The sequence below is a fragment of the Colias eurytheme genome, chromosome 12 (assembly GCF_061535395.1).
Source record: "Colias eurytheme isolate Ceu_HAF_F1 chromosome 12, ilColEury1 Martin Lab GWU primary, whole genome shotgun sequence".
NCBI lineage: Eukaryota > Metazoa > Arthropoda > Insecta > Lepidoptera > Pieridae > Colias > Colias eurytheme.
Genome location: NC_142991.1, coordinates 7,912,896 through 7,927,253, shown reverse-complemented (window position 1 = coordinate 7,927,253; position 14,358 = coordinate 7,912,896). Strand labels below are relative to the sequence as shown.

Here is a 14,358-nt window from a genome sequence, read left to right as displayed (position 1 = left end):
TGTTAACAAACGAAAACATGATCTTAACGTGTCCGTGACAATTGACACCGATTATTTTTACCATTTCACCGCTGAATGGAATACTGCAAACTCGCTCGTGGAAAGAGGCAAAGAATCAGTTATTCATAGCTATCGTGCTACCGCAATAGCGGTTTTTGTTGGCGTTTCGCGCTCTCCGCATAGGCCTAAACTCATTCAGCGCCATCGAGATAGAATGTACTACGTACTAGAGAGGCGATCGCTACTACACTCTCTTTAACACGAGCTAGAGGTAAGAATCACAAGTCTCTTTAGTCTGTGTCGGACTGTGCCCCCCGCTTGCCGCGTCAACACGTGTTATTGCTCTGTTCAAAATGCCTTCGTGTTTGCTTAGATATTGTTTTAACAGTTCCCATAATACAAACAAAGCCCGAGAAGTGACTTTTCACCAGTAAGTTTCCTTATTATGAGTAAGTCATGCATTTTACTAATATTGTTATCATTTTGCGAAAAATCACCACGCGTTCTGCGTTTCGCGCCATTTTTCATAGACTAACAGCACAGACGTGACACTATCGATGAGTCTGTTAAAAAAATGTAACTGGATTTTTTTAACTATGTATATACAATATCTACTAGGAAAGATTACCGTGGTGTAGTACCTAAATATTTATACTTTTACCCGACTACGCAAAGTAAAACGGTAGGTTATATTAAGTAATATTTATTTATTTACCTATTTTTATTTATTAAAAAAAGCCTAATCAATAGTTGTTCCAATAGGATTTATAAATTATTATGCACAACAATTACAAATAAACACAACATTCACAGAAACTAATACAGTAAAAGTTCCTTAATCGCGCTTCCTTTATTCGTGTTTTCACTATTCGCGGATTAAAAAAATGCGACCCAATTTCTATATTCACGACTAAAAATTTTTTTTATTCGCGGATTTAATAAGTACATACATAATAATAAAATTATTCCAATAGGTATCTTACCCAATATCCTTGTCAAATGGACTAATAAGAAAGTAAAATAGATCTTATAACAAGTTTGCCTAAAGTACATAATATTATGTTCTTAAATGATATCGCCGAGGCCTTTGACACAAGCCGCCTTTGTCGCAAGCCACCTCTGCAGCGATTGATGTTTTTGAGAATGTAAATAAACAGAATGGAAGCAACCTTATAACTCAATAAATAAAGTATATTTTTAAATGTAGTTCCGTTTATAGTAAAGTTACAAAAATTGTGATCGAGTAAGGGGGCGTCCATAAATTACGTGAGGTGTTTTTTTAAATTTTCTGCACCTCCCTCCCCCCTGGTGAGATGTCGTGAGAATTTATTCAACCCCTCCCCCATCCTCGAATCTCGCGTGAGATTTTTCAAAATGTGAGTTTCTTATACGTAAACGCCATCAACATTGAATCATCGTATCCATTTAAATTACATCATGAAGCAAAAACTGATAAAACTATTGATTACTACACAAAACGACAAAAGCTTAATAAATTGATATTATTTAAAGGAAATTAAAATACATAGTTTAATATAAAATCCTCGTTTTATTAATTCCCTAGTATCAGTACCACCAGATAGTACCGAGTAAACAGATTGCACAATGTGTCGCATCTGCACGCATTGCTTAATCTTTGAACTTGAAGCCACGCCTCGCTCGTTCCACACGTACCCCACCACATCGGCCGCGCGCAATGTTTTTGTTTGGAATAACCCCTCTAGTAATATATCTCGATGTTCAGCGCTATGGTAATTTTGCCAAACTTTACGACAGTATCGGTCGACTCTTGAAATCTCGATTGCGGCAAACATTTTTACAGTTGCCATGCAACTAGATGTTCTGCAAGGAAAACGCTGAGGTTGCGTCGAGTTGAGAAACGGGTGAGCCGCGCGGCGAAGGTGAAGGCATCGCGCCAGTCGCTTGCACGAGAGAGCGGTAACACGACGCTTGCGCGAACCTCTACGTCCTCACGCCGCGCGCGCAACTGTCTGCTTTATCTGTGCACCGCTGCATGATTCCAAATTCGAAATTTTTGTTTTCTTCTTTTGTGATGTAAACCGACCAGTGAGTGGGACCTAAAACTTTGTGATCAGTGTCTGTGTCGACTGTTTTGTGTAAAAAATATATATTTGACACACATGTGACGTGTAACGGTGCAGATCTGACGGTCTATCGACTCGCTAAAATCCAATAAGTGTTAGTGTATCTTAAAAGCGGTGTGCCAGAATTTTAACGGACTTGTCTGAGCGGAGGTAAGAACGGATGTTTACAGTTATGCCTTATTGTATAACTTAAGATGTGAAAGCCTCATAAAACTTGCATTTGATTATATGTCATAAAACTATGATGGCTTTGGTGTTGTTTTTGCACTATTTATTATAATTTTAAAATAAGTAAACAAGTAATCATGTCGCATATCATGTTCTGAAACTATTATTATGTCGGACTAACTTGTGTATTTTGTATCTTTACTAACCACTAACAATAGCTTCAATTAAATCTTGAGAAAGCTAGTAACGACAAAAGTTTAAATTTTAACGTCTATGAATATTAATATATAGGTATTTAAAGACAATAATAGAAGAAACGGTTTAAAACGAGTTTACATATAGAATAAACAATTTACTAGTGAAAAGGTCCCTGACTCATCTTATGTGCGCTCGTGAGGTTTTTGTTTGGAATAAATTTACTTTTAAAGTGCCTTCAAATGACTATTTAGTAAACAGACGGCGCAGTAGCTTTGGAAAATTCAATGTTGTTCTTGATAAGTGTTGTTTTTATTTTAGTTGGTGTTTCATGGTCCTTTTGTTTGGTGTAATTTTATAACATCTATTAATTATATGTATTATGTTTCAATTCAAGCAAGCTGCGAATTCGTCCAGGTTTGAAAATGTCGTCAGATCTTAATTTTGCAACGCAAATTAAATATACTTACAGAAATCAATGTCGACGCCCCCCGCGAATAATCCGGTAATCGTAAAAGTGAAAATGTTCAGGAAAAATAAAAAACCATTTTTCCTTAATAACTCCATTAAACAACAAGTATCAGAGACTTTTAATATCGCATATGGAAGCTAATTTTTTCAGCTATCTGGTTATTTCAACAAAATTTAAGTAGTCCCAAGGGCTTCGTTATAATTTAGCTGGATGCATTTTACTATACTAGTGTAGGTCAAGCTCTGGTCAGTAATGTCACTTACGATATTGTTCGTGTAAATTTATATTTTCGACGGCAACAGTAATATCTTGTTGCGCTAATATTCGTGTTATTTGTTTTGTATACTGAACATTTGTAAAAATCTATTATTTGATTATTCGATTGTTTAACAGTAACGTACATTTTATTGTTATAACTATTACTGTTTATTCGAATAGTTTACTTAAGTATTATTTGATGATTATTATAGTATATTTTATGAAATACAGGACATTTTAGTAAATGAAACAACTTTGGATTGTTTCACAAAACACGATAGTTATTATTATTATAAAAAATAGACACTGCACTGAAGACACGACTATTACACATGATTACATAATCATGAAAATTATACTATTATATAATAGGACCACCTATTACAGTTAAAAATATTTTAATCAGAATCCTCATCAGAACCTCACAGAATGCGAATCCACCGTGACCAGTCAGTACTTGTATGGTGTGGTGTGTGATGTCTTTTTCCCGACTACCTTCTATGCAGTAGCAGCGCTTGGGAAAAAGAGCTTCGTGACTCCGGCCGTTCCTCTTACATCGTATCTCCTATCCCATTCGCTGATCGTAGCCTGTCTCAAAATACGCTTGACGAATGAAACAGGACACAGATCGTAATCCGGTTTCCTCCTCAACCCCAGAACGGCCTCCTTGGCTAACTCGTCTGCCCGTTCGTTCCCCGCCCTGCGTGCGCCTTAATCCAAAACAGGGAGACCTCCCGCCTCTGCAATGCAGCTTTTCGGAGGGCCGCCCGTGTTTGCACAGCCAGGGGATGAGGGGAACTCAGGGTAACCGCCTGGAGCGCCGATCTGGAGTCAATAAGGACACCGACCTTTGCCGCTCCACTCTTGCAGGCTATGTCTACTGCTCTTTTGAGCGCTAGGAGCTCAGCCTGATAGACGGTACAATACGGTGGCAACGCAAGCTTAATGGCCTTTGTCTCGGCATCACCTTTCCATACGGAAAAGGCGGCTCCTACTCGACCCTCAATCTTGCTGCCGTCCGTATAGACCCTGTGGACGTGGCTGTTAACCACGTCAGCATAGGTGTCCTCATTTATCAAGCCGAGCCCCAGCTCTACCTGCTCTGCCGAATGTGGGTCCTCAATCGCAAGAGCCATTCGTTCCACCTCCCTGTCCCTCAACACCGCCGGGTGCGACACACCCCTCTTGATCTCATAAAGCCTCGAAGCTTCGAGTATCCTGAGGTCAAGAGGGAGAATCCCAGCCAACAGCATCGCAGAGTTCAGGGAGACAGTCCGATATGCTCTGCAGATCTTCTGGGCAAAACCCCGTTGAACGGTGTTAAGCCTCTTTTGGACCCCCATCTTTTCCGTAGTGGGTGCCCACGCTGCTGATGCATACAAGATAGTCGATTCTATAACTGCGATATATATAGTCTAACTACTTGGGGGTTAAGCCCCCAATTTACTCTAGCTGCTCTTGCTAATAGCTTATAACGGGCGATTGCCTTTTTGCAAACGCTCCCGACGTTTCGGTCAATGTCAGGCCGCCATCAATAGTAAGGCCCAGTATCTTAATACTTTCGAAATATTGGATGTCCACACTCCCCATTACAAGTCGTGGCATGTCAAATTTTAATTTTCGTGTCGAGAGCAGGGCACATGTCTTGTGTGGTGCGAATTTTTGTTTATTTCTGACACCCCATTCGTCAATTTTCCTCAATGTGCAGTTTGTCTTCGTCTCTACTTCTAAAGCAGTATCTCCATCAAACACTAGCACAATGTCGTCGGCAAAAGCCTGACAAAACACATCCATCTCCTCTAACATCCACAGCAGAGGATCCAGCAAGAGGTCCCACAGGAGCCGCCCACCTATGGAACCCTGCACGGACCCCTTGTTGGTATCTCTACTCACTTCACACCCGCAGGTATGCGGGGGACAAGAGGTGTGAAAGTTAGGTAACTTTCACACCTCTTCCACTCAGGTATCTGCTGATAACCCGCCTTACGTTCCCCGGACACCCAACTTCGGCCAACCGCACCTTTATGACTGGCCACCAGGCGCTGTCGAAGGCTCCCTTTATGTCCAGAAATACCACAACAGAAATCTTCTTCTCCTCCCTCTTATTTCTGATGTGGCCCACCAGTCTATAGAGGGCGTCCTCGGTGCTCCTCTGTGGCATGAAGCCATACTGATGGGGGCTTATAATTGTGGGCAGCAGGTAGAACCTGAGTCGGACGACCAGCATCTAATGAAGATGAAGATGAAGGTTTCGATGTGGTCTATTCTGATGCCTGCCTCGTTTATCTATCAAACTTTCATCTCTTTTAATTTTTCTAAAGCCGTGTAAATCATTTGCTCAGTAATAGAAAGTGTTTAAAAAAATACCTTGCATACTTGCACTCCATAATGTATGTATCTGGAAATCGATTTCTTAATAAAACCCCGAATAAGCCTGTACTAGCACTTACTTAAATAATGTAGAAAACTATTTACCTGAATAATATCGTAACAATGTTTACTGTCGAAGCATATTGATATTATTTTTCGTAAAGATCTAAAACCATATTATTCGTTTAAAATACATTTTAATGTTATTTAATGGAATAAACGCGTAATTTTTCATATCTTCGTAAATAAAGATAGAAAAATTCTGAAAAAAATTTACATGGTGTATTTTAACTTCTAGATGCCGAAAAACGCATAACATGAAAAACCCCGTAATAGGTCATTACCGGATTATTCGCGGGGGGCGTCGATGTAGCCTAATGTTTTTCCTCATAACATCCATAGAACCTATCACCTATAATTGTAAGTGATTGTCCAGCAAATTGAAATACGAATAGAGATAAATACTAGATACCTGTATCATGTTTGTAGGTATACTTATATGTATTTTTGTACAACAATCGAGAGGGATTAGTAAAAGATCAAATTTAAACAATTTAACTGTTGACCCGGCAAAAATACAAAAAATCGATAGCCTATGTCAGGTTGTCGGCTATAGGCTATATACTATATAGGTAATAGGTACCTACCTATTAAAATAATTAGTCCAGAAGTTGAAGGAGCTTATTTGAAAAACAGAAGCAAAATAAGCTTTCCTCTTTATGTACTAATGTGTGCATTACTTAAAAATTAAGTTAATATTGCACAATTTCGCCAATTATTACCACATTACCACATAAATAAAGCGTTAATAACTTGTCATAATAATTATAATTAATTCTTTGCAAAATACCTATACTACATTTCTTGTTTTAAATATTAACTATGTACTTATAGGCATTTAATATTATTAGTTTGTAGGAAAAGTCTAGATGTCCACAAAAAAATGCTATACGAACAATTCTAGACACGGTTTTTGACGTCAACGTTTATTTTAAAATATTTTCAGTTCTGTAAAACAACATGAACACAACAAATGGGGTAATTTCATACGTTAGCATGCAAGAACTTGAATTATTTGCGATAACAATGGAACTTTTTACCTACATAACGATAAATTTATTTAAAGGTCAGATGAAATAATAGTAAGTAAGGTTAAACCGTTGAGGAAAGAAAATATTTCAGATTGCGCAAAAACTTCCAGCCATGCATAATATTGGATTCATATTTTATTGTATTCTGAATTAACTTGACTATTCCGGTAACTGGATACATATTTGTAAAAACTAAGGGTACACTGTACCCGTATGTACGTAAGTACCTACATTGTAGTTTTATTAACAAGTTTATTTGATAGCGTAGGTATAATATAAAAAGTTTGTTATGATAATACTTATTTAACAGAAAAACAATATAAATAAAAATATATTCGTTCTTTATTTAAATTATACTCTTGCAAAGCAGAGGGCTCGGAGTTCGGGTCAAAGTTTGAAGAAAAATTTATAAAAAAAGAAGTGGTGAAAATAATGCCTACGTAACGGCAAAATGTCTATAGAATGTTGTTCTAAAAGCCTGCATATTTTATACAATTTTTAATAAAAAATATACCATTAAAATCTTTAATTACGTGCGCATTAGCGATTAGATACGGAGACAAAGGTGAGGATTTGCAACGTCATTTAATCAATTTGTTTCAATATAATGTTTAATTTAATTTCCTTAGAAAACACTTCAATGGACATGCATTAATACTTAATAGTTAATACTTACCTTCAGTTACTTTATTGTAGTATATCGATATTTAATTTGTTCTTTCGGCATGTAAGTATAGAATTATTGATGTGTATATATAATAAGATCATAATATACTACATTATGTGAATAGAAGTGATAATACATACTTCATATAGGAACCTAACACTTTCTCATTTGTTAAAGTATACCATTAATATTTGGACATATAAAGTAAACATTGATATAATTAATACTTGGACCAAAATAAGTGACATTTTTATTATTTTAGAGTAACAACACGCCATAGACACTATATTTAAAACTCTGTGAACAAAAAAAGAAAATTGCTGAAATGTTTCCAATAAATTATTATGTACAGAACATTCGTATCAGTAAAAGGCGGAATAAAACAGTTATAAGGATATTACCTGCGTCCTGCAATCATTACCATTAGTTTATAATTATGAATATATTATAAGGTTGAGACAAGTGCGTGCATCTTATCGCTCATTACTATGATGAAACTTATTCCGTACGTGTTATGAAAATCATTCTACTATCGCTGATCTAAGTAACATGTACAGCCTGATTCATAAGGCAGTATTTTATTATTTATTCATTGCAGTAATTTCGTTTTCGAAGTAAAAACTATGAAAGTTTATTTCGAAATGGGTACGAAGAACCTTCAAGACTTTGTTTAATCAAAGTTTTTCTCCGATTATTAATAACCTTGTTTTTTTACTGCGCAAAGAAACAGCATAAAGTAAAACCTTTTTGTAGCTCTTATAAAAATAAAATATCAATATGCCAACGTATCGATCGAAAAAATAAGTCGTGATAATGTATTTAGTCGCGTCAAGTTTTTTTTGCAAAAAATTACACATTTATTACCTTATACTTTACCGTCAATATAAATCCGCATTTACTTAAATAATATTAATATAAAATATTCACTAATGGAAACTTTTTCGTTATTCTTATTTCATATTTTTTTACATATGATAATTGTTTATGACTAATCCACCAAAAAAATCACCTGTTATTAATGAAGCTACATGCTTATAATGAATAAATATTATAATCTGTAAAAGCATAATAAAAGGAAAATCAACAATCCACCTTTATCTATTGGATCAAACGAGTTTGATACTTGATGTTTAAAGGCCAAACATTCAAAACAATTTCCAAAGCGAGGGCGGTAGTCCATTATACAGTACCTAAGTATAGGCATCAAACTTGTTTCACCATGTTCAATACTGTGCTAAAATTGGGTCGTCCAATGACTCAGAGTGATCTCGAATGGTGAAACTGTAAGGTGTAGTAGTTCATTTCCAAGCGTAGTGTAGAGACGCTTTTCACGATTTGGAAAGTTGATATAACATCATGCCTTTATCGAGTTTGTAGCTGTTATGTCTATGTTACTCTAAGGCAGGCTTATAATAGGTATCTTTATAAACTGACAATGACTGGGTTAATTATAAAACAGTTGAGAAGCACGGTCGTTTTTGGAACATCTTTTTGATAACACACGTTTTGGCGGCAGGAGAGATAAAATCAGGCATTTGCTTACATCTGGAATTTTCCACTCTTACAATATCTTATGCTAGTATGATAAATATAATTTTAAAACACAGAATATCAGAATAATGGGATTAAACATTTATCATCACAACTTTACACCATATCTTTCACACTATCATCTTAAACCATGGCCTAAAGCGTACGGCTCCTCCAAGGACCGCTTTATCAGAAGTATTTTATTATCAGAAGCTTCAACACCCTTGTTTGCACTCAAACACGCGTCCCTTATGATAACTGCTTGTTTTACAACATAGATAAGTACATATTCGAAGAATGTGGCGTGAGGTGCATGGGGGTTGAAGCGGTGTTTACAAGAATTCCCTTATCTCGATATCATCTTTGAAAGGGAACGTTTTTCTTGGTAATGTTTAACGTTTACGTTTGCTACGTGACAGTTTTTTGGTTAGAAATATTGTGTACTGTTTTTAATGGGTGTTTTCGTATATTATGTGGTTGTTACTATATATTTATAGAAAGTAGGTATTTTATATAATAGGAGATGCTAAAAATTCTAGCATGTATTTCTTATATTTTTATTATTTATTTATCAATTTACCAAAGGCAATAATATAAAAAAACCACACGCATACATATATATCGAACTTGGCTACTTCCTTTTCGTATAATTAATTAAAAATATATTAAAGTTTTTTCCAACTCTGCAAACCGGCAGATGTTAACATAAATAAAAAAATTTGCTACAGAATCCTAAAAATATTCCACTACCATTTAAATTAACTTAATATTTCGGCTGGTAATAAACCGAAACAAAAAGAACTTGCAGCTTTTTACCAAAACAACAATCGAAATTAATGATATTTTGAATATTGTCTCAAAATGTTTGCTAAAAAGACTAAATGCCCAAAGGTCAAGATCGAAGGAGAATTGAACCGTGGCATTTAAAGGCGGACTTTGATAATCGTGTGTTGTTGGCGAATATTTATTTATGCATTTAATTGCGAGATGTGCTAATGACTTGGAAGGTTGTCCAACTAGTTATATTAATTAGCTAGAAAACTGCCATATTTCTTTTGGTGACGTGTTCCGAGATTGGATAACGATCTCTATTTCACCTGATCAAATATAGCTGTTTTATAGTTATAGAGGCGGTATTTATGGTTGTGATTATTTATTTAGAAGTGCAATAAAAATATTGGAACACGATTATGTGAAATAAGGAAAGTTAAATCGCAGCCTCATCAAAGATTTGTTATACTGTTTTAAAAATATTAATTCTATCTATTAGATCTCAGTTACAATTGGCAATTGGCAATTACGTTAATACCAGTCTATAATACAATTATTTTAATGACCACAAAATGTGTCATAAAACGTATTTATATAAGAAACTAGAGGTCCGCCCCGGCTTCGCCCGTGGTACATATTTCGCAATAAAAGGTAGCCTATGTCCTTTCTCGGGTATCAAAATATCTCCATACCAAATTTCATGCAAATTGGTTCAGTAGTTTAGGCGTGATTGAGTAACAGACAGACAGACAGAGTTACTTTCGCATTTATAATATTAGTACGGATAATTATAATACAAGTGAACATACCTTTAATAACAGGTATTATTGTACATTAAAAAGTAAAGTACGTTCACTGCACCTATAGGCCATGCCTACGAGTTTGCACAATTTTCGCCCACATGTTTTATTAAGGGCATTTAATCGGAGCAAGGCGTTTTTTTTAGTCAAGCAGCTTTTAAACTTGATATTTAGCCCAGAATATGATCGGCTTTCGATTTTAATTGATTTAAATGTAAGATTTGGTTTGTGGGCGGGGTAAAGTACATTTTCTGAGATACTATATCTTCTTTATCTATACGGATTACGGATATTTAAAATGTTACTTACTTCTATGTTTTAAACTACTGAAGTGATTGTGTTGGAATAATAGTTGTAGGCTATATAGCTTTTAATCCGGTTACAAGGAAAGAAAACATTTAAAACTAAAGTATGTAGTTATTATTAAATTAAACCTTAGCATTGACATTTACGTTAACATAACAAACTGTCATGCATTTAACTTCATTTTAAATGTAGATATTATTTATGTTGTATTAAAAAGAAAAAGTACAAAACCATGTAAATACAACCTACTAAATGTCATGTAAATAATAAAAATAAATCAAGTGTAAAAGATTGGTTGTTTTGCTATTATCTTAAACAATCCATTAGTGAATCTATAACTAGTTTAGAAATAAATTTCAAGGTTTAAAGAAAAGGCAAGCGGACCTGTAAAATCGTGATCTTTGTAAGGTCTCTTGCATCAGCGTTGGCGCCATTTTGTATCGATATACTTTTTTTATTGAGCAGCAAACTTAGCAATGGCAACGGAGCATAAAGACCAATGCTCTTATTGTTAGCAGAGTATAAAATGAATTATAATAATTATGATATATTAATAATTCTTTTAGTTGAATAACTTATATTTGGAACAAAATAAATATTAATGGTGAATTATAAGAGTGATACAAATAAGGTTTACAATGATCGTTCTTTTCAAACATTGTTATGATTTCCCTGAATCAAAAAGCTATAAACTAAATTGAAATTACATCAACGTATCGAAAGACGAAAACGTTTATAAAATTTCTTTTTACAAGATATCACATAAAAATAATATTTTGGGAATCGCGGTTATTAGTGTTGCCATCTCTAAACTCTACAACACGTACCTTAGTCATGAACTTGTAAAAAAAAGTTAAAAGCTTTGTTCACTCTGCCTTTATTATTGAGTGGACCGTCGGACCTCGCAGCGACCTCGCTACAGCCTCGCCGAGACCGCATTCACCAACGCTATTGGCTATAAAACTGATCACAGCCAAATATAGAATTTTTTATACTTCACGTTACAAATTTTTCATTTGTATATCGAATCGGTGTCGCAGTCGAAAATTATTTATTACAGATAAAATTAATTTTGCAACCACTGTTGTTTGCATGTTTTTAACGCTTTTGTAAGATTTCTTATTTTACAATTAATTATACTTTTACGTGCGTGGTTTGTGTGATTATATTTTTTGCCGATCATGTGAATTCGTAATCAGTTATGGCGATTAACGTTATATAATTTTCTGATTTTGTATAAATGCAATATAGTAATTATATCGAGATAATTTTTCTTATCATAATATTATTAAGTATGCCTGTTTTTTTTTAGTCTGTGGCCTGTGCTACATGCTTAACGTTGTGAATATTACATCGTATGAATATGTGCATTACCTTGAAGTTAATGATATTAATGTTACGAAATAAAAATTATATCATAGTTGTTATGCGGCCACGGGCCAATCATTCGCACGCTTTGTCCTTTTATGTCTTATTAGACTTACATTATATTGTACAAAAATAATGTTAAGGCCAGGCCTTTAGATTTCAGACACAGATGTTAAATATTTGATATTATAACAATAGTATTATCTTCTGAATTAGAACGTTTAAACTTTGTAAATTATGCCTAAATTTTCAACAAGTTAACGCCAGAATCAACATAAGATTTTATAACTCGAAATTGCTTCATTAAATTTTGTTAACTTGGTATTAAGTTCAAATTTATCTAAACTAGTTTTATCAAGGTATTTATTTATATGATCACGATAGCTCTGATTCAAAGAAGCGGGAATAGGCATTAAATTTAATGTAGCAATATGGCGATCGTGTCTCGGAGCAATTGTAACGATTTTTGATATCTTTCGACATACTTTTATAGTGCGTCGTGTAGCAACGAAAATCAATTACCTTCTAGAGCTGTAAAATTTATTGTTGTTTGTGTCAAAACCGGCTTGTGGTCAATTTATTCGTCGCCATAATTCCATATTAATACAAGTAAATGGTAACCCAGATAAGATCGTGACTAAGCGAGTGATGCAACGCATATTTTGATCTTTTCGCCGCTTCATGGCGTATGTACTATACCAATTGTTCGCAAAACAATGGTCAAAATCACTTGCACGGTTGAATCTCAATTGTGTTTCGAAAGTGACCCGTAATTTGTATGGAAATTGTTTAAGCCTTGTGTGTCCTAGATGCCTTTTTACATTTGTTTAGTTGTGTGGATTTTTTTGCGGTACATTTGAAGTAATTCTTGGTTCTTCTCGTGCATGCCGGATGCACTGAATGTTTATGTTCAATTTAAATGATTGTAATATCGTATTAGGATTAAAATATTCATTTGAATTTAGTGCACGTAAGTTGGTATCAATATGGGTTGACATTTGAAAGTTAATGTTACCAATACTGAAGGAAAGGTATATAATTTTCAATAAGTCATTTCATAATTGACCGATTAAGCAACTTTATTTTAGTCTGGTAAAAACATTAAGTAATCGCAAGCTTTTAAAGAAAAATTGCTCTTGCTCAAACTGAATGCAATTCCATTAACAAGTAAAAATGTGATAAAAATGCTAACTTCGCTCATCTCTAATTCGAATTCTTCCTTGTAAATGTACACATTGACTTTTCCAATAGAGATAGTGGAGCTATGAAATGTATCAATCATGCGTATATAATATATTCAGTTGGTATCTGTAACGCATTCTTATTACATACCTAATTACTGTACACTTGAGTAAATGTGTGAAATGTATAATAATATTTCAATGTTATTATTATGGACACAAGGTTGTGACAAACTTGTTTGTTTGAGCAGGTATGTTAACAAGTATATGGTTTTTGTAGTGCTAATTATAATAATCATTGAATGGCTATTGCTAAATTCTTTCAAGTATGGCAATAACAATTTTTTACTGTAGGATCAAGTTTTATGAAGAATTTTTATCTACGAATTAAATAAATGAGACGGATTTAACATATAACTAATAAGATAAAGTGAACTTTAAAAAAAAAATTATTTATTTGTAGGCAGTTGAACATTTTGATTTAGTGTAAATCCGCTGAGATCTATAAGTTTCGATATTTAACATATTATATTGTCCACAAAAATAAATACATTTTTTATTTGGATGACAACGTCATTGTGAAACAGTATCTTTTAAAGAAGTCGTTTTGGAATATATTACATACTCCATTGAAATGTTACATTTTTTAGGCCTAACCTTGCATTTTTTAGAGGACGCAATTTTATGTTTTTGATGTGTAGGGGGGGTCAGTGAGTAGCTAAAACCAAGTTTGTGGGGTTGCCACCCTTGTCCCACGGCCGCCATCTTGAAAATAGCGGTTGAAATGGTTTTTACGATATATCTCTTAAACTATTTATCTGATAAAAAAAATTGTTAGCATTATTTGTTGCAAATTAAATTTTCTACAACTTTTGTCCAGTAACTTTTTGTCGTAGAACTATAAATAAAAAAGTTATAAGTGAAAACGTTCAGAAATTAGAGCTTTTTATATTTTTCAATAAAACTTTTTTTATCATTTTACGAAGAAATGATATCAGACCATTTTTGTAGATTGTTTTTCGAGGAACAACTTTTCTATACAACATTTTTTCATTACGTCAATAGCTAAGGTTTTA

General features: G+C 34.1%; 1 protein-coding gene across 2 annotated transcripts in view; it reads left to right on the top strand.

Annotated features, from left to right (window-relative positions):
- The first annotated feature begins 1,915 nt into the window (after positions 1-1,915).
- The window catches only part of RhoGEF64C (Rho guanine nucleotide exchange factor at 64C), a 124,696-nt gene continuing 112,253 nt past the window's right edge, over positions 1,916-14,358 (top strand). For both annotated transcript variants that reach the window (XM_090107792.1, XM_090107793.1), the window contains exon 1: positions 1,916-2,255. The gene's annotated coding sequence lies outside the window, so the exon portion shown is untranslated. The remainder of the gene's footprint in view (positions 2,256-14,358) is intronic.